Raw genomic sequence first — 21409 nt, forward strand, 5'->3', positions numbered from 1 at the left:
GTCTCCCACCTTTCAGCACATACACTTAATGTGCTGAAAGGTGGGAGACATGATACGGCCAAGACGGATGAGATGTTTGTCGGTAAGGGAAATTTGTTGTAGATTAAGGAATCCGGCCACTAACTTCATCTTTTTCACATCGTTAAATTGCATTCTATAGAACAAGTCACTAGTCATTAGCCACTATATCATATATTGGTAGATATATGAACATAGGTGTAGATTGTAGGCACTTATAGGCATCACACGCTTATGAGATTGATGTTGAGTTTGTCAGCGGAACAAAGCGTGCATGTCCATAAAATCCACTATGAGATAGAAGTCTCCCCTTAGAAAAACGTTAGCAGGGACATAAGCATTGCTTATCGAGAACCCCATGCGACATGCCCTCATGTACTAGTCGTGGAATCTCCTCATCTCCCATGGACCATCTTGGAGTTGAACCAAGTGTAGAAATGGCTTGCCATTCTCATAAGTCTCGGGAACATCTGGTGTAGGCAAGAAATCTAACTGAGGGGTACTTAGTGTTTTGCCAATCTCTTTCACGACATTGCCCTTCATGGAGATTCCTGAGCAGATGATGCCTTTGGTTTGGATTACAAAAGCCACCTCTTCACCGGAGTTGTGAGACTTTTGGTATGGGGTAACCATGATAGGGACTCTCCGATGCTTAGGTGAAGGTGTCGGAGGTGTAGACACTGGAGGCAGTGGTGTCGGAGTCACAGATGTGAAGCATGAGGTGAACATGCCTGAGCAAGCAAAGGTGCTAGATGATCTGGCAAAGGTGCCAGATGCGGAGATGATGCTAGGTGCAGGAGCGAAGGTGCCAAAGGTAGAGAGGCTAGTTGCAGGGGCAAAGGTGTTAGATGTAGAGATGATGCTGGGCATGGGGGAGAAGATGTCGTAGGTGGAGAGGCCTGACGCGGGGGTGAAGGTGCCAGAGGCTAAGAGGTTGGGTGCGGAGACAGAGATGCCTGGCGCGGGGGCAGCCGTGATGCTAGCGACTTTAACTGCTGATGGCTAAAGATGATATCTCAACTAGGCCACAGAATGAAGTTGCCAATAGCCTCATCGAGAATCTCGATACTTTTAGGTGTGCTGATGTTTAGGTTGTACTTAATGAAAGGTGGTTGTACTGAGTCCACTTGTATCTTGGTGTAACTGGCCAGAATATCTTGATTGTGAAACACACGGCCTAGAATGGCCTAGCCCATGGCAGTCTTGATAGTGAAGTCCCCCGTTCCGACCGAAACATGTAGCATGCAAGGGATAGCCTCTATGATATCAGCCATAGGATATCTCCAGTTACCGACTTGTGTGGACCCGACGCTACTCCGAAAGCCTAGGCTGGTTGGTTGCTCTGTTATCATTAATACCACCATTTCCTTCTCCTTTTCATTCCTTATTTTCATGAACTAGACCTTAACATGTTCTTGTACCCCTTCTTCTATGGTCTTTTTGTATCTATTACGGGTCTTGTACTGGCCCAAGGCGTTTGGGAACCCATGCTTCCACCCCACTTTTGATCTGATGCCTTGAGTGCGACCCTGGTGTTCCTTATTCCCCAGGGCCTTGGTAAGAAGGTATTTCTCCCTGTCGGGCTCTAAAGACCCTTTGTTAGTAATCTCTTGCATGGTATGGGTCACTTCCACGATCTCAGGCTTTTAAAGGCTAATTTCCCATCCTTGGTTCGTAATGACCAAGCGTAGACCCAGTTCCTGCTTTGCTCATCACAATTTTCCAATGGTTTAGGTTTCCCAGCCCAGGTATCCTCTTCTTGTTGCCTCCTCCATTCAATAATTTTAGGGGTGTACCCAGCCATGGACAGGTGATGGTGCTACTTGTTCTTCTTCGCAAGGTTCTTGAACGATTCACTCAATTTGATGGCTTCAGGTGTGGTCTTCTGCTGAACAAACTCCACCCATTGGTCTGGCATAATTTTTTTGTATTTCTTGATGGGTGCCATGTTTTTCTTCATGAACTCGTTATTCAGCTCACTCTTCCAGCCCTGGAAGCTCTTTCCCATAGTTTTGAACCCATTCTATTTGGCAGCTTCCTCTATTCCTGAGGGGAACTAGATGGTTCTCTACAATATTGCCCATAGAAACTCCTTTGTCTCATCTGCCACCAACCACCAATCAGTTATTATGATTGAGACATACTCCTTGACAAGAAATATGTAACTATTGTGGTATTTGGCACAAGCCTCACAAGGTTTAACAGGCTCCCCTTTAACACCGACTTGCATTATTTTATAAGTGCCAGATGGCAACTTGTTTCTGTTTATCTCACCCTGTCTTTGTTTTAGCATACTCCCAAAGGGACCCAAAGTTTCAGGCACAGAGGGAGCAGAAGGTTGTGGCGCAGATGATCGACGCAAAAAATTTTCCATCCTCTAGAGAGAAAACAAAGGGAGTTGACATAAACAAAAAATATTCCTCCATTTAAGAAGTATAAAATGCAATGACTCATCTTAATATCTCTTCGATGGGATCATTGTAGGGCTACTTGCCTAACGTTGGCTCTCCTGCTCGCACGGAACATGGCTCGTGATGTGCCATGAGCTCTCGCTTTCTCTGCTGTCGGAGGAGGACGACGAGTGCGGGCTTGGGCTCTTATCTGACCTCCTGCTTGCATCCGCCCCATCTTGTGCCGGGGTGCCCTCTAGTGTGGGCATCATCTGTGCTTGTGTTTTCTTAGGGGTACATATCCTCTTCTTCCTTATAGTACTTAATCGACCACTAGATTATTGTTTGCCTAGAAAAAACTGAGAATATATAAACAATTTGCATTGGAGAAGAAAAGAACCCATATGCATGGATCGATCCATACCACGTATATGTATCTTATTTAATTCGTATTCTCTAGCTAGATCATCGAACAATTTCCACACGCAGTGGACGTAAGAAACCGCCTGTGGAAATACATTTCCACATGCGTTAGACTATAGCACCCGCCTATGGAAATCATTTTAAATATGTTTTTAATAGGTCTATTAAACATTATCATTTTTGTCACTTTTGGGAATCAATAATCACATTGGAAATTAAGTTACATAACATGAATGTCACATTGGAAAATAAGTTGCATAACATGAAAATCATATTGAAGACTAAGTTACGTAACATGGCACTATTTGCCTTGACTTGTTTTCCGTACACCATCAAGGCGCATGTAGGGCATCACAGATCTATCGAGGGTTGCTTCTACAAGTTTGATCTTCTCTATATCTTCGAAAGGCAACACGTCATCAAATTGATTGTATTCTTCCTCATTCTCCACAATCTTAATTCCGATAATTCTTTGTTTTCTAGCAACAACTATGTGCTTCTTTTCATACGTAGGGTAGATTATATAGAAAACATGTGCAACATGATTAATTACCCATAGGTCATCTTTGTGTCCTACAATACTGAGGTTGACAATTGTGAACCCGTAGTAGTCCATCGCCACGCTATTTGGGTGTTTGACCCATTTGCATAGAAAGACTAGGATCTGCAGATTCACTCATTAGTCGAGTTCCCAGATTTCATCTTTAAACCCATAGTAGGACCTCTTTTCCCCGGTTGTGTCATAGGTTTCTATCCGAGCGCCGTTGTTTTGGGCCGTCCTCTTCTTATCCTTTTCTTTGGTATAAAATGTGTACACATTAATGTCATATGCTTCTTGTGATGTAATTAAACTTGGGGGGCTACAAGCCAACATTTTCAGCATTTTTTTATCTATGGATTCACAATCTAGTAGGTTTTGATTCTTGAACCATGTAGTGAAGCGACGCTTGTGCTCTTTTATGATCCAATCATCTGAGCAACGTTGATTTTCTGTGTGAAGCTCATTCATGTGTCGCTCAACGTACGATTCCACTGTCTTGAGCTGTAACAGCCCAATTTCTCAAAATCCATAAAGTTAAAAACATTTTCAAAGGAAATAAAAGAATTTGCAAAATTAAATAAAAATCCTAGTGTATATGTGTACCTTTATGCATATACACATATATGTGAGTATATGTGCTATATGTATAAATATATATATACAATGAGGGCTATTTTTCCTATAAAAGAATATTTAGAGTTATATATGTGTGTATATATTTGATTGTTTGTTAGATTGCTTGATTTTGTGAGTTAATATAAATATATATATGGTATATACAATGTATGTATAAATATACATGTGTATATACATGAGAGAGAATAGATTATAAAAAAAGAAAAGCTTTTAGATTATTATAGGCCAAAGCCCATCTCTTTTCTCTGTTTGGCCCAGCCCCAGCCAGCCCAGTCGAGGCCACACCTCTCCTCTTCTCTCACTCTCATCTGCTCAGCTCAACGCAGCTCAGCCAACACCGTCATCACCGAGTCCGAGTAGAAGAAGACTGCCCAACCGCCAAATCAAGTTCGCCAGTGCCTCTAGAAGCTAGAGCTCACGTCAATTTGGCTAGAGCCCGAGCCAAACTCATGATGAACACCAGAGTTCATCTGTCGGCCGCCCAAAATTCCAACCGAATCCATGAGTATGCGTTAGAGATAAGCTATGGATCAAAACCAGGAAGAATCCTGGAGCTATGCATGACCTTTTGCCCAAGAGGTAGAGTCTCGAGCGCGTTTGAATCCTCATAATCGCGTTTGAGCTGCCGCCGCCTCCCTTTTAAAATTTGATTCGATTTAGAGATTAAGTGGCCTCCCGTGTATAATCGCGGCCACTGCCTCTAGTCTACCGAAGCTAAGAGCCAACGCGTGAGAGCCATCCGATCTAGAGCCAGCAACCCTAATTAGAAGAGCTTCATACCCCTTGGCAATAAATAGTTTTCAGTATAAAAATAATTCCAAAAATAATAATAATTAGGTAATTAATTTCTGAAATGTTTAATAATGTTTTATAGGTTATTGAATTATGTTTAATAGTCTAATTATTCAAATAAATGCTAGAAAATTCCAGAAAAATCCCAAAAAATCATATTTGACTTTGGAAAAATCCTAGAAAATTCCTAGAAACAAAATTTTATCTGTAGATAATCTTTTTAGTCTAGTTTTAACCTTTAGAAAATCATAATTTATAAATCGTAGCTCCGTTTTATCCGTTCTTTTGCTAGATTGTCAGGAATAGTGTGAACTTGTATGTGATGATGTTTGTTGAGTGATATTTGGTTTTTTTGGATCTTGGTGTTTATGCGTTGTTGTTTTTCCGCGTATGTTGCGAGTAGACGCCAATGTTTTGGAGGAGCTAGAAGGTCTAAATGATCAGGATTTTGAAGACCTAACTGAGTACAATGAAGGCAAGTTGTGTTCTTGATCATATTTATCCCACTTTTTAAATGTTTTGTTTTATAAACATGCTTGCTAATAATATGTTGGGAATTCCATGTGTTAGGCTTTACCTTAGTTTTCCCTTATCATCCTTGTCGCCATACTATCGTTTTGGGTTATGGATGGGTAAATGATGCTTAGCCTTGCTTTGGGACGGAAATCATGTTAATTGTTCCACAAACTTGATAATGGTCCTATGCAACAATGATAAAATATGATGGAATAAATTTTGTAGCAACATGGCATAGGGATTTTAGCAAGTGGTATGTTGAGGTTGGTGTGTGATGGGAAAGTGGTAGCCTTGCGCAAATCTAAGGACCGGTTCGTGGGGTGACCTTTTTGTATTTACAGTACAACCACAAGCCTAGTATGGGACGGACCTAGGTAAATAATTTGCTTATTCTCAGCATAGTGTAGATCAGGTAGAAGAGCGGTGAATGGACAATGTCTTGGGATCCGAAAGGCGCAAGAGGGGGCATCCGTTGTTGAGGTGGCATTGTAAATGCTTTGTTGTTGATTCATAGCGCACACCTCAATACTGTGTAAGAGTTACCCATCGGCCAATGGATGCTCAGTAAAACAAATGATACGTCTTGTGGGTAAAGTACAACCTCTGCAGAGTTAAAACTGAATATTCAGTTGTGCTAATGGTCATGAGCGACATTGAAAACCTACCATGATTATAATTGTATGTTTTGGTTAGTCGGGTCAACTGTGATGGTGGGAATCATAGTTGGGGGTGGTCAGTCATAGTGGTGGGAACTATGATTGAGGGTTTTACCTTAGTGGATGGAACTTTGGTTGAGGTGTTGGTTAGTTGGTTAAGTCAAGATGGACAGAATCTTGAGGTGGTTTGTTATTCACTTAATTATATTGCTTTTCAATTTTTTTTACCTAAACGCTGATTTATGCAAGTAAGCCATATAGCCTTATTCTTGTTAAGCCTTCATATGCATACTATTCCTTCACAACTTACTGAGTACGACAAGTGCTCACTCTTGCTATGACCAAACACTCAGTTGGAGAAGGTATTTGAGAAGTACGCTGAAGGTGGATCATTCTAAGATGCTTTCTACGTCGATGATGCCTATGGGAGAGTCGTAAAGGATTAGAGTCTTCATAGTTTGTTTAGTTCTGCTACAGTTTATTTGGTTCTTGGACCCTTGAAGGTCACTTTTGTAAGACGGTTAATTCGATTAATTATGGATATTGTAATGATTATCATCAATGAAGTCACTATGTGTTGGAATTGATTCGTGGGCTCAGCACATAGATGAGATTGGTTTGTTTCTTGAATAGGTCTTGACATGAGTTGTTGCAAGATGGTGAAATGCACTTCTTCCACTGCTTTGTTATCCTGATCGATGAATCTTTTCTTTCATTTGATCCCTCTCCTAGACAACCTCCCCTCATGCCGAGATACAGGTACACCAATCAATTTTGCATCTTTTATGTAATCGACGCAACACTCAACGACTTCCTTGGTACTGTAGCCCTTAATCATGGAACCCTCTGGGTGATCATGATTCCATATATATCCTTGAGAATTCCCATGTACCACTCAAACTCAGACATCTGATATAAGAATACAGGGCCTAGTGCAATTTTCTGATTCACTATATCAACTAAGAGGTGTAACATGACATCGAAAAAGGATGGAGGGAAGCACATCTCAAGTTGGCATAGAGTATCTATGAAGTAATTACGTAGAGCACCCAATTCTTTAGCATCGATCACCTTCTGTGAAATTGTGTTGAAGAAGTGACATAACCATGTGGTGACCAACTTTATGTATCATGCGTCATCATCACATGACAATCATGAGACTTCATACCGATTAGCTTCAAATCTTTCATTGAGACTAGTTTCTTGATGTTGGATGAGTAACCAGTCAGGACTCTCACCCCATGTAAGCACTTGCATAGTGCCTTTTTTTCATCAGGTGTCAGCGAGTAGCTAGCCAAGGTAAGGTAATTTTTCCCATTTGGTGTGTCTTCAGGGTGTAGCTCTGGCCTGATTTTAAAATGTACTAAGTCCTTATGTAACTTGATTCCATCCTTTGTCTTACCCGGTATATCTAGTAAGAGGCCTAGGATACTATCACATATATTCTTCTCAATGTTCATGACATCGATGCTGTGGTGAACGTCCAAATCCTTCCAGTAGGGTAGTACTTAAAGAAAATTGGCATCTTCTTCCACAGTATGTCGGTCAGAGTCTCAATTTTCATCCTCTTTTTACCCTTTGGCGGCTTCCCAAAAACAAGCTTGATGTTCTTGATCATTTCAAACACTAGTACTCTGTTGCGAGGATTTTGACCAGTTCCTTGCTCAATCGTATTGTCAAAATGTTTTTTCATATTGTTGTATTTGAGAGTTTTGAGTAAGAACCATCGGTGTCGCATGTACACTAACTTCTGTGAGTACGGAAGGAACACAAACGCGATCTCATCTAAGTATATTACACATCCTTGCTTCCATTTAACCTATCCCGATAGACAAAAAATGGCGGGATAATCACTGATGGTAACGAAAATCATGGCTTTTAGCGTGAAGTACTATCGTCAGAACTGTAACACCCTAAACTTTCAATTTTTTGCAATAGTTTAAAATTTTGCTAGAATTAAGTAGGAGAGGTAGATTTTTGTTCAAAATAGAAAAAATTAATTTCTAAATTTAAATTTGCCAACGGTTATATTTGTGTTTAATGCATTCATGCCATCGTAGTTGCAATAGGTTTTCATGCGTGAAAAATGTTTACAAAAATTTGCTAGAAGATGCTCGTTTAAAAAACCTCTCCGCAAAAATGGTTTAAAAATAAAAAGAAAAGGCTTTCCTAATTCCAAAATCCTTTCGGGCCGTATCCTTTCTAAATCCGGCTCACATCCCCCTTCTTTCGCTCTCTCATCTTCTCTTTCGAGCCGAAGCCCATTTGTTTTCCGCCCTCCCGCTCTCCTCTCTCTCGGGCCAAAGCATCTAGCCGAGCCGGCCACCCCGCATCGGAGCCGCTTCCCCCTCCCTCTTTCTCTATCTGACCAAAGGGCCTGACTCAAGCCGATCCGCTAAGCCATGCCACCGAGCCCAGCTCCCCTTCTTCCTCCCGTCGCCCAGCTTGTTCCCCTCCACCGGCCTCCACGCAATCCCGTGCCTCTCCACCTCCTCTCCCCTTCCCAAAACGACCAGAATCGAAGCCATAAACCCCATCAAAGCCTCCCCACAGTTTTCCCTCTCTAATTCTAAATTGATGAGTGTTGGGGATGATCACCCGTACCCCTTCGGATGGCGAGTCGAAGTCCACTGTTTGATGTACACTGATGAATACTACAGTGGTGTTTCAGGAAGTGCAGGTGAAGGCTCTGGTGGGCCTTCAGACGGAGGCCGAAGGTCGACCCGCGGCACCACAAATCAGTGTAGGCGAACACTCTGGCGGGCCTTCGGACAGAGGCTGAAGGTCGACCCACGGTGCCAATAATCAACGTAGATGAAGTCTTTGGCTGACCTTCGGACAGAGACCGAAGGGTGACTAGGTGTGCAGCGCCGAGGCTGGTCGAAGGTGCCCTGAAGGCGTCGAAGCCCGTGTAGCCATCTAGGGTATAATTGTAAATGTGCAAATGTACTTGATGGTACCAAAATACCCCTGAATATGCCGGGAATGTGGCAGTTAGGGGGGTAATGCTGTAAGTTATAGCGTGGAGTGAATGAGTATGGGCTATAAATAGGCTGGCACTATAACTGAGGTGATGGATGAATTTAGATTACTCCACCCCACGAATACGTGTCTCACTACAAAGCCATCGGCTTTCCCTCTTAAGCGAAGGACTTCCCTGTTGTCTGGTGACTTCGATTTCAACAATGAGGAAACCGACGCCTTGATGGCCCTCACCGCTGCTGGCCATTTCTATTCGTGGCCCATCCGCCCCACTCACCCTTGCACCTTTGTAAGCCACCCGAGGCCTTCCTGGCAAGTTCTCGCACTCTTCCCACCCGCACTAGCCCCTATTATCGCTCAAAATTGTCACTGGCAACGTCACCTTCTCTGCCTCCGGTGAGCATCAATTCTCCACCGGTGAGCCTTCTTTGACCAAGGCAATCCCATCACCATGTGCGCTAGTGTTCGAGGACCCCGTTGCACCAGTCATTAACCTCTCTCCGCCGCTGGAAACCGCTCGCTGCCATGCATGAGCCTCTTCGCCTTTGAGAACCCCTCGGTGAGAACCCCCGCGTGCTCCTCTCCGTTTTCCGCCGCTCATCGGCAAAGCTCGGTCACCAGAGCACCGTTCCGAATGCTCTCTAGCTGCCCCGCTGCTGTGCTCAGCCAGCCGGTGCCTTCAGTCCATGGTGGACCGAAGGACCGAGCTCCTCCCCTTCGGTTCACAGCTCGTGGACCCGGTCCATCCTTTTTTCCTTTTTTGGCATAAAAATAATTCGACTTCGGTTTATGGCATCAACTGGTGCAATAAAAAGATTTTCAGAATTAAAATAAATCTAAAAAATATCTGAAATTAAGTAAAATTTTACAGAAAGCCCCTGGAACTTCAAAAGCTTATAACTTTTTGCTTGTAGCTCCGTTTTGGGCGATTTTCGCGATCAAATTCTTGTAGCATCTTGTAGTATCTTTTTATAGAGTTTTTACCTGGTTTTTTACTATTTGGTGTACTGTTCTTAGTAGTTTCCTTTGTGTGCTTTCTCTGGTATGTCGATTAGGAGGTGAGCAGTTTGGAAATCTTCAAAATCAAGCTTTCGAGGACTTTGAGCAAACCTTCGTTGAAGGCAAGTGTCCTTAAACATTTTGCCCCTGTTCTAGGAATCATGTGTAGCTTTTTTATTCCTTCTATGCATGCTTGTCTAAATTGGAATCCTATGTTACAGTTTACTAGCTGATGAGTCCATGGCTCCTTCAGATACGATCAATACCGCCAATAATCCTCAAATCATAGAAGGTCCAATTACAAGAGTACATGCAAGACAATTAGACCACCAGGTGAACTCATCCCTTGCTGTTCATGCTTGCGTGGATGAATTACTACTAAATTCTTATAATGTTTTATTGCTTAGGAATGTAGGAGAAGTAGCACAACATTACCCAGACGTCACTGCTCGAAGGCCAAGTCTAGGCTGAGCTCTAGTCGTGATCGTGGTCGAGGTCATGGGTGTGGTCGAGTCCCAGGACAACACGTCAGTAAAATAGGCATAACTCTCTCATACGAAGTCCGTTTTAGGTAATCTTGGACATTCTGGAAAGCTTACAATGAGCCCTTTCCAATGTATATGATCTCGACTACATATTCCTTATGGTGTAGTCAAAGTTGAAGAAATAAGATGTTGTGCCACCGTTTTGGACCTATTTGGTTCTTTGAACGTGTCAGAGTCGGAGTTCAGGTTGTGTACGCCTCTTTCCATAGCTGCACAACACTAGGTCAACCTCCTCACATACCCCCTATAAATACACACTAGCCATCATAGTTTAGGCTTGGGTTTAGTTTAGATTATTCTATTTTAGACAGTTTTGCTATTTATCGGTTTATTGAATCCCAAATCGAGTACTTCATTGGTAATTAGCAACATTCAGATTGCATCTACCAGTTCTTCCTTGTGTTCTCAATTCACTTGAAGGAAAAGCCATCTTGGCGAGGTCAACTGTGTCTTGGTACGGTTGATATCCACAGAGTAGTGGTGTAGTAGTTATGAGGGTTCTCGATCTGTTCTGTTCGGAGACTTTGGATCATCAACGTTGAAGCTCCACCAATCGACCTATCATATTACCATTCAGAAGATCAGGCAAGTATGCATCAAGTGGTATCAGAGCCTCAGTTGCTCGTTAGGTAGTCTCAGTTATCCTCTTTGTTTCATCATTTTCCATTATATAGAGTACAGAAAATTGCCCCACAAAAATATTTAGATCTTAGTTTTTCCGTTGTCCAAACCACTTTGAGGCTTCACAATTTTGTTTTCAGTATTCGTGTTGTTGAGTTTGAGTCCATCGTCGGTGTCTTTGTTGTTGGTCGAGTTATCGTGTTCTAGTTTCTAGAGTAGAGTCTTGCTATTTAGTCGTCGTGCATCTCAGTCTGGCCTTGTTTGCTATAGCCGAGATTGTGTATCTACTCGAGTTCGACCACTAGTCGAGTCGACCATCAAGTCGTGTTTCGCCACTAGTCGCTTTAACAATCTACTCGAGTTCGACCACTAGTTGAGTCGACCATCAAGTCGTGTTCGGGCACTAGTCATTTTAACCATCTACTCGAGTTCGACCATTGGTCAAGTCGACCATCAAGTCGTGTTCGACCACTAGTTGCGTAAACCATCTACTCAAGTTCGAACACTAGTCGAGTCGACCATCTATTCGGGTTTGACTACTAGTCGCTCCGACCACCCAGTCGAGGTCCGACCAGCCACTTTAACCACCCATTCCGACCGGTAACTCCAACCACCTAGTCAAAATCACCCACCTTCTCGAATCCAACCATCCTTTTGGGTTCGACCACCTAGTTGGATTCAACTACCCACTCGTTTTCGCCTCCACAACCTAGTCAGAGTCTATCTATTTCTGGCTATGCTCGGACATCCTACGAACTCATCATATCGAGCATTGTCCGACAAAGTTTGAGTATCACTCTATAGCCCAAATAGAGGTAGCCAAAGTTCAGAGAGAGAGAGAGAGAGTCCATAGAAAAATGTTTATGACCCACATACCTCTCTGTTCTTAGAAAAGGCAGTAGAAGAGTTTTTGAGTTTGTGTCGCATTTGCAAAAAAAAGGAGAAAAAAGAAAAGAAAAGCAAGCAAGAAGCAAAGAGTGCCAAAAAAAGAAGCAAAGAGTGCAAAAAAGAAGAAGCAAAGAGTGCAAAAAAGAAGAGAGAGAGAATTCAAAAAAAAGAGAATCAATTTGCATTGCGAATTTTGTTCCATTGTGCTTGTGTCTGTTATAGTTTTCGGCTTGCTTGAGCTAGTTCTAGGAACGTGTTCAGGCCAGCAACTGTGACGAGTATTGTGGACTTTTATTCAGCTTTGCTAATCTGATTTCCATTATTGTCATTCCTTGCTACTAAATATTGCCTATCCAAGCTATACCTTCTCTTAATCAGAACAATTTCTCCCCTTGCAACCACCTCACTTTCACTCGATAACGTATGACAAACTAGCCACCGGTTGTGCCAACTGTGGTGATTGGTAAGAACACTTGCAAGATCATGGTAAGACGCTTGAGATTGTATGGCTCCACCTCCACCACCTAGTAGTCGATATGGATAATTTATCTTTCGTTGTTTTCTATCTTCAAGTAACCACGACAGGAGAAGCATCGGATGCGAAAGAGTGTGTTTTGAGGGAAGAACTCACAATGTTGTTGGATGATCATCGACAAACTATTAATGACAACATCGACAAGAATCTTGCGGGAACCAATACCGCATTGCAATGATTGGTTGGTTAATCCACCACTGAACAATGGTCGAGTGGATCCTCATGGTGCAGCCTATGAACAAGAGGAGTCCTTTGCGGATGATGAAATTTTGAGATAAGAACGTGATGCCTTTGATGAACGACAAATGAACCGATTGAACTTCAACCGTCAAGGTATGAGAGGTAATAATTTTTAGCAACATAACCCACGTATTAATGATGATCCATTTGCTATGGTTAAGTTTACTATACCCTCATTTTAGGGTGCTTATGATGCTGAAAGGTATTTAGATTGGGAGATGACGGTAGAAAAGAGGTTTAATGCTCATGTAGTTCCTGAAGTGCACAGAGTTAGGCAAGCCACTAGTGAATTCAAAATTTTGCAATCACCTGGTGGAATATGGTATGCATCGACGGATTAGCTCCTACTACTTGGAATTCTTTAAAGGTTGCTATGCATAATAGATTTGTTCCACCCTCTTTAAAACATGATTTGCGTAAGAAATTGCAGCGCTTAAACCAAGGTGATAGATCCGTAGAAGAATATTACCAGGAGCTACAAATTAGTATGTTACGTTGTGATATTATTGAGTATGAAGAGGATGCAATGGCATGATTTTATGGAGGGTTAAGGCGTGAAATTCAGGACATAGTTGATTACAAAGAATATAATAGTGTTCCTAGATTGTTCCAACTTGCATGTGTGGCAGAAAAAAAATTGCAGGGATGACAACAGAAGCTAATGAGCAATTTTGGAAGCACGACCACTTGAAAATCAATGCCAAGTCAAGACAAAACAGCCCCACGTTCAGCTTTACGGTCTGCTGCCCCCTTCTCAAGTAGGGCGCGTTTAGCAGTACCCTTAACACCGTAATATGCTCCTGAGGTAAGCAAATCCGTAAGTGTGCAGGGTCCAGCTAAGAGCTCTTCTTCGGTTGCCTCTACAAGCCGATCAATCAGGATTGTATGCCATCGATGCAAGGAAATGGGCCACGTCATGAAGGATTGCCCAAGTCAGCAAGCATACATTGCAACAGTGGACGGTGGATATGTAAGTGCTAGTGATGTTGAGGATGAATATGCACTTGCATCTAACCATGCAGGCGATGAGGACGAAGATGAGACGGATATCGACAATGTGGAAGAATTGAGTGCAGCTGCTACGAAGAATTATAGGACACTCATTGTGCAGCGAGTATTAAGTACTCAAATAGAGTAAGCGGAATAGCTACAATGACACAATTTTTTCAAATATTCCTCATAGTCAAGGATTATCATGTTCGAGTCATTATTGATTGAGGAAGCTGCAATAACTTGGTAAGTTCAGATATGATCAAGAAGCTTGCCTTGCCGACAAGAAACCATCCTCACCCGTATCATATTCAATGGTTCAACAACAATGGTAAGTTGAAGGTAATGCAAACAGCTAGGGTGCATTTTTCTATTGGTTCATACCATGATTGTGCTGATTTCTATGTAGTTCCCATGCAAGCATGCTATCTTTTGTTAGGATGACCGTGAGAGTTTGATATTGATGCAACACATCATGGTAGAAGTAATAAGTACACCCTTATGCATAAAGGAAAGAAAATAACTTTTCTACCGTTAACCCCTACTGAAATTGTGAAATGTGAACAAGAGATAATTGAAAATAAGAGAAAAGAGTTTGAGAATGAATATGAAAATCAGAAAGTAGCGAAAAACATTTTTCCACCCAAAAAGGAGAAAGCAACAACAACTTCTAAGTCCGATGGAATTAAACTAAAAGGCTGTGTTATGCTTGCTACTAAATCTGACATTGTTGAAATTTGTGATAATGAGTTGTCCTACTATACTTTGATATGCAAAGATGCTTTAGTTTCACTCGATAATATATCTAGCTCTTTGCCTCCTGCTATTGCTAACCTTTTGCAGGAGTTTTTGGATGTATTTCCAGCTGAAGTACCCCTGGGATTAGCACCTATTCGAGGGATTGAACATCAAATTGATTTGATTCCGGGAAAATTTTTGCCAAATCGTCCTGCATATAGGACCAACCCAGAAGAGACTAAGGAAATTCAGCGACAAGTCTAAGACCTTTTAGAATGCGGGTATGTCCGAGAAAGTCTTAGCCCTTCTGTTGTTCCTGTTCTTTTGGTTTCTAAGAAAGACGGTAGTTGGCGTATGTGTGTTAATTGTAGAGCCATCAATAATATTACTATTAGATATCATCAGTTCGTCACCCTATTCCTAGGTTAGATGATATGCTTGATGAGTTGAGGGATTCTATAATTTTCACTAAAATTGACTTGCGAAGTAGATACCACCAAATTAGGATGACACTTAGAGATGAATGGAAGACTACAGTTAAAACTAAGTTCGGTTTGTATGAGTGGTTAGTAATACCTTTTGGGTTAACTAATGCACCTAGTACTTTTATGCACTTGATGAACGAAGTTTTACTTGTTTTTATTAGGAGATTTGTGGTGGTTTACTTTGATGATATCTTAATTTACAGCAAGTCATATGAACTACACTTTGATCACGTACATGTTGTTTTTAATGCTTTGAGAGACGCACTTTTGTTTGGTAACCTCAAAAAGTGCATCTTTTGCACGGATCGAGTTTCTTTTCTTGGCTATGTTGTTACTCTACAAGGAATAGAGGTGGATCAAGCAAAAATTGAAGCCATAAAAAGCTGGCCAACCCCTGAGACTGTTACTCAAGTGAGAAGCTTTCATGATCTTGCGAGTTTCTATCGGCGATTTGTGCGGGATTTTAGCTCTATTGCTGCTCCATTAAATGAGTTAACAAAAAAAGAAGTAGTTTTCAAATGGGGACCTGCACAAGAACAAGTATTCAAGTTGTTGAAAGAGACGCTCACCCATGCTCCATTGCTCCAACTCGATGATTTTGGTAAGACCTTTGAACTAGAATGTGATGCTAGTGGGATTGGAATTGGAGATGTGCTAATTCAAGAAGGTAAACTTGTTGCTTATTTCAGTGAGAAATTAAGTGGGTCAAGTCTGAATTATTCCAGTTATGATAAAGAATTGTATGCTTTAGTTCGTGTGCTAGAAACTTGGCAACATTATCTATGGCCCAAAGAATTTGTTATACATTCTAATCATGAATCACTGAAACATATTAAAAGTCAAGCTAAATTGAATAAATGACATGCTAAATATGTAGAATTTATTGAGTCTTTTCCATATGTCATAAAACTTAAGAAAGGAAAGGACAATGTGATTGATGGCGCTTTCTAGGCATTATACCATGTTATCTCAACTTGATCATAAGATTTTTGGTTTAGAGACCATTAAGGACTTATATGCTGCTAATTTGGACTTTAAAGAAGTGCTTGAACATTGTAAAGAAGGGAAGACATGGAATAAATATGTACTGAATGAAGGATTGCTCTATCGTGCTAACAAGCTATGCATTCCAGCTATCTCTGTTCGTCTTTTGTTGTTACAGGAGGCTCTATTCCAGCCAGCTCTGTTCATCTTTTGGAACAAAGAAGACTGAAGATGTACTGACTGCCCACTTCTTTTGGCCAAAGATGAGACGTGATGTTGAGCACTACGTTTTATGTTGTACCACTTGCAATAAAGCTAAGTCTTGCTTAAATCCACATGATCTTTATATGCCTCTTCTTGTTCCTAGTACACCATGGAAGGATATTTCTATGGATTTTATTTTAGGACAGCCTAGGACAATGAAGGGGAGGGATAGCATATATGTAATTGTGGATAGATTTTCTAAAATGGCGCATTTTATACATTATCACAAGAGCGACAATGCTACAAACATAGCTGATTTGTTTTTCAGGGAAATCGTTCGCCCACATGGAGTGCTAAAACTATCGTCTCGATCGTGACACAAAGTTTTTGAGTGTAACACCCAAAATTCAAATTTTTTGCAATAATTTAAAACTTTCTTAGAATTAACTCAGGTGTTGCAACTTAGCTCACTAGGAAATTAATTTCTAAAATTAATGTGGCCTAGGATAATTGTTTGATGCATTCATGCCGTTGTAGATGCAATAAGGTTTTTTTGGGTGGAAAAAGTTTGCAAAATTTCGCTAGGTTTCGTCGCTTTAAAACCCCATTGGAAAATTTGATGAAATTCATTTGGAAAAAGAAATTCTAAAAGGAAAATGCCCTCGGGCCGATTCTTTCTCCCTCGGCCCATTTTCCCTCCCCTTCTCCTTCTCTCGTGGGCTGTCTTCCCTTTCCCCGCGCCGGCCCATCGGCCGAGCCGGCCTGCAGGAGCCCCAGCCGGCCTCTTCCGCCGACCCCTTCCCCCGCGCTGAGCCGCCCGTGCCGAGCCGCCTGCGCCGAGCCGAGCCCCGCCCACGCCCCGGCTCCTCTTCTCCTTCCTCCAGCCGCGCCCAAGCTCCAACGGCCGTCGGCCGTTTTCCCTCCTCGCGCGACCTCTCCTCTCCCAACAACTGCCGGATCCGAGCCCTAAAGCCCCATTAAGTTTCCCCGGCCATTGCCCCCTCATTTCCCCTCTCCATTGCGCGGTTAAAGCAAGGAAAACCGTCGGCCATTAATCCATGGCTGCCGCCCCCTTTCTCTTCCAATTCCGGCCACCCTACTCCTCCTCTCCATTATTTAAGTCGCCTATTCTCTCCGTGGCAAAGTTCCTCGCATTTTGCTTTAGCTCCCACTCTTTTTCCTCGCCGAATTCATCGTCGCCGTCCTCTTCTTTGCCAACTCCGGTGAGGAGCTCCGCCGACACCGTTCTTCATGACCGAACAACCTCCGGCCAAATTGACCCGTTCATCATCTTCGCAGGATCCTCCGGAGTCGGTTCCTCGGTTTGCCGTCGTCTTTCGGTCGCCGGAGCACCCCTTCCGCCGCCTAGCCGACCGCCGTTGCAGTACTCGTCGTCGCCCGACCACTCCAGCGCCTCTCCGGTCTCCTTGACGCCCGGGGTGAGTTCGCCGCCCCTCCCTCCTTCTCTTCCGCCGCTCGTCGGAGCCTCCCGCTCACCGGCGCGTGTTCCCGGCCAACTCCGGCCGTCCCCCGGCCGCCCGCCGCCGGCCCGTAGCCGTCCAGAGCCATTGGTCCTCGGTGGACCATGGACCGAAGGATCTCGGCTGGTCCACCGCTCGGTGGACTCGGTCCACCGCCCTTTTTTTCACAAAATAATTGATGTCTGGTTTATGACATCAGCATTGCGCAATAAACCCATTTTCAGTATAAAAATAATCGGTTTTAATCTCTGGTAATAAGAAAAATTTGCAGAAACACCCCTGAAACTTCAAACGCTCATAACTTTTTGTTCGTAGCTCCGATTTAGGCGATCTTTGCGCTCATATTCTCGTAGCGACGTGTAGAATCTGTTTATAGGGTTTTTCTCTAGTTTTAGGAATGTTTGGTGTACTGTTCTCATGTTAGATTGTGTGCTCGTGTAGACAATTCAGTCCAGGAGTTCGGCAACTTTCAAGAGGAAGATTTTGAGGGACCTGTGCAACACTTCGACGAAGGCAAGTGTCTTGACCATGTTGCAAACCCAGCTTTTACATCAAGTAGTCTTTCTCAAAATATGCATGATGCTTTACAAAAATGGGTAGAATAGCAAATACTAGTGTTGGATATAGATGCTTTATCCATACAGGATCATCATGTTTTTGCTTAGCCATGCTTTAGATGAACATGTAGCGTGTAGGATGATAAATCTTGAGTTATGAACTAAAAAGAATTGATATAGGAAGAATATCATGGAAAATTAATGTTGTTAAGGGAGTTAACAACGGTGATAATTGGGGTTCTGGGCAAGAAAGGGGTACTTTTCCCGACATGGTTGGTTGTTTGGTTGTTGGGTAGTATACCCTTATGGGGTTATTGGAGGTCTTGCCCAGACCATTTTAAGGACCGGTTCGTGGAGCGAACACCCATGGCAAACAAGGCAACCACGAGACCAATATGGTACGGCTTGGCCTAGTAACTAGATGTTCTCCCAGGGTTGTATGAGCCAATCGGATGTGTAGATAAGGAAGGGTTACTTCCCGATTCTACCCGGCACAAGAGGGGGCCTCTGGGGTGGAGGGTTACTCCACTTATGTACGGCGGTGAAACCTCAGTGGGTAAGTGCATTCTGGGAGACTCTCTGGAAAAGCCTCGTAGTGATCTCTTGGCGCACACCCCGGAAGTGTGTAAGGTACCATCAGGTGCCGGCAACAGAGAAGATCACGACTCGTGGGTAAAGTGCACAAACTCTGCAGAGTGTCAAACTGAATATTCAGCCGTGCTCACGGTTATGAGCAGCCTGGACCCTCGCATGATTAGTCGGGGTGGGTGTTTTTCTTGGTCTGGGAATTGGGTTGAATTCCCGGAGGTTAAAGAAAACCTTTGGTACATCTTTTCTCGGTTAAAATAAAAATTTGTTTCCGTAGTTCAGGGCTAAAAACCAGCTTTTATGCAAATGAAACCCTAGATTAGGAAAACCTTGTCTCAAGCCACCATATTTGATTCATTTGTTTTCCCCCACTTGTTGAGTATTGGAAATACTCACGCTTGCTGTTTCAGAAGGTGACGCATTTGAAGATTTTCCTGAGGATGACTTCCCCGAGGATGGCGCCGAGTTCTAGGCTTGAGGAACCTCTCGGTCGGCTGCCTGTTGGTTTGGGGCTGTGCCGTTCCCTTTTTCCGCTGTGGTGTTCTTTTCTTTAGACCCGTGGGTGGTCATTTTGTAATATTCTAGCGTTGTAATAAGAAACACTGTGTCTGTTACACTAATGAAGTCGCTATATGTATGAATAACTGATCCTGGCATACATATAGTTTACATCTGGTTTTGGTCTTTAAACCGGGTGTGACAGAAGTGGTATCAGAGCCGTGTTGACCGTAGGTCGCAAGCCTAGCTAGAAATGGTCGCGTAATAGGGATTAATTTATAAAAAAAAATTATATTTGCAAAATCTTCATTTACCCTTGAGCTTCATTTTACTGCTTTATTGAAAATGTTTTCTGATTCTCTCTTGTTTCCAAACTGTAGATGGCTCGTGTCAAGCAGACTGCCCGCAAGACAACCGGCGGCTATGTTCCTCCCCGTGCCCCGGCCACCTTTGCACCCAACGCCTCTGCTGGACCTAGCCGTGGAGTCATCATCCCTAAGAACGGAAGCAAGAAGCTGTACCATTCCAAGGGATTCGAAGCAGGGAAGGCACCAATGATACTGGTGGAAATGCTGCAGCGTCTAGGGTACACCAAGGCACCTGTCTACCACGGTCTTCGCCAGATTTATCCAGGACGTGAGGAGTGGACAGTGGAGGTGTGCCTCTACGGTTCTCCGGAAGGCGACGACAATTATGAGATCGTGGGCATCCACAAAGCCATGGCCGTCCGTGCAAGCTTCGAGGCAGGGATCCGAGATGCAGCAAGGCAGGCACTGGCTCGTGTCTGTGAGCGCCACAGGAGTGCTCTGAGGGGGACCTCCTACAACTACTTCCCTCGTCGAGAGCGTGGAAGCCGGGACATCAAGGTGAAGGCAACCACCCACGAGCACAGTGGTGTGGCTCGAGAGCAGGTGCTGCTGGCCACCACACTGCACGAGGACTTGGATGAAGCCTTGGACGAACTTCGGGACACCCGCAAGCGCCTTCGTGATGCCGAAGCACAGATCAGGGAGCTGCAGAAGAGCCTCAATGGGATGTCCAGCTCTTCCGACTCAGAGGACCAGTCCATTCGCTCGCCCTCTCCCAAGAGGCCGCGCCGCAGTGATCCTTCCAGTGAGGAGTCTTCGGAGGACGACGACCAGTCAACTGCCAAACCATCTGCCGGGTCGCATGCTTAGGAGAGTACCTAAAGCCAGTTTAATAAGTCGTCTAGACCATTTGTGTTGTCTAGTCCTGGTGTCGTCGTGTTTGTTTTGTGATCATGTTATGAGTTGGATCTTTTTGTGATTGTCGATGTAAGGTGGATGCTCTTTCTCCACATTGCATCAGTTATCTTATAATAAATAGTTGGGAGTCTTTTTGCTCTTGTTCTTCCTGTCTCAGTCATATCTTGTCGTCTTGGCTTTTTCCAACGTTCCCCGCTCATACCTTGGCAACCAGCAGATGGTGAACACCAGGAGAAACCCCCGCGCCGTCAACAACGAAGTCAACAACAACCAGCAACTGCCTCCTCCTCCTCCACCACCTCAATTCAACATGGAGCAAATGATGGCCATGCAAACACAAATCCTTCAAGGACTAGCTCAACTATGGCAAATATGCAGCAGGCCCCCGTGCGCATGCAAGCCCCTCCTCCTCCGCCGCAGAATAAGTTGGGAGAGTTTATGAGAACCAAGCCCCCGGTATTCTCACAGGCTATGGAACCAAAGGATGCCGATGACTGGTTGAACACCACGGAGAAGAAGCTCATAATAGCTCAGTGCAACGACAGGGAAAAAGTCTTGTTTGCTTCACACCAACTTTCCGGGCCCGCGACTGATTGGTGGGACGCATACGTCAATGCCCATGAAGACGCACAAACCATAACCTGGGCGGAGTTTCAGACCAGTTTCCGCACTCACCATATACCAGCTGGGGCAATGAAACTCAAAAAGAAGGAATTTCATGAGCTTAAGCAGGGAGCTATGTCTGTAAGTGAGTATGTGGCAAAGTTCACACAACTATCAAGGTATGCCCCCAAGGATGTCGATACAGATGAGAAAAAGCAGGAACACTTCCTAGAGGGCCTGAATGATGGTATCCAATATGCATTGCTTCCCCAA

Source organism: Phragmites australis, chromosome 2 (genome assembly GCF_958298935.1).
Source record: "Phragmites australis chromosome 2, lpPhrAust1.1, whole genome shotgun sequence".
Lineage (NCBI taxonomy): Eukaryota > Viridiplantae > Streptophyta > Magnoliopsida > Poales > Poaceae > Phragmites > Phragmites australis.